Genomic DNA, 314 nt, shown 5'->3' on the forward strand with positions numbered 1-314 from the left:
GGGACTTGGGGTTGAATTAAATTTTTAGTTTACCATTATTGTTTTCATTCATATATCAAATAGACTCATGCCTATTCAGTTTGAACCCACTTAACTCGCGTATTTATATTTATTTTTATGGGGAGAAAAAAAATCTTATAAAATAATTCATATGATTGATATTATAGATACTGTCCAAAATAAAGTAGAGACAATCGGTAATGACTAATAATCACGTTAACTTTTATGATACTAGAGATTAATGGATTTATTTATATGTTGCTTTCTATGATGTAGACAACAAAAAGTGGGGGAAAAGTAGAGGTTACCCGTTA

Source organism: Arachis duranensis, chromosome 9 (assembly GCF_000817695.3).
Source record: "Arachis duranensis cultivar V14167 chromosome 9, aradu.V14167.gnm2.J7QH, whole genome shotgun sequence".
Classification (NCBI taxonomy): Eukaryota; Viridiplantae; Streptophyta; class Magnoliopsida; order Fabales; family Fabaceae; genus Arachis; species Arachis duranensis.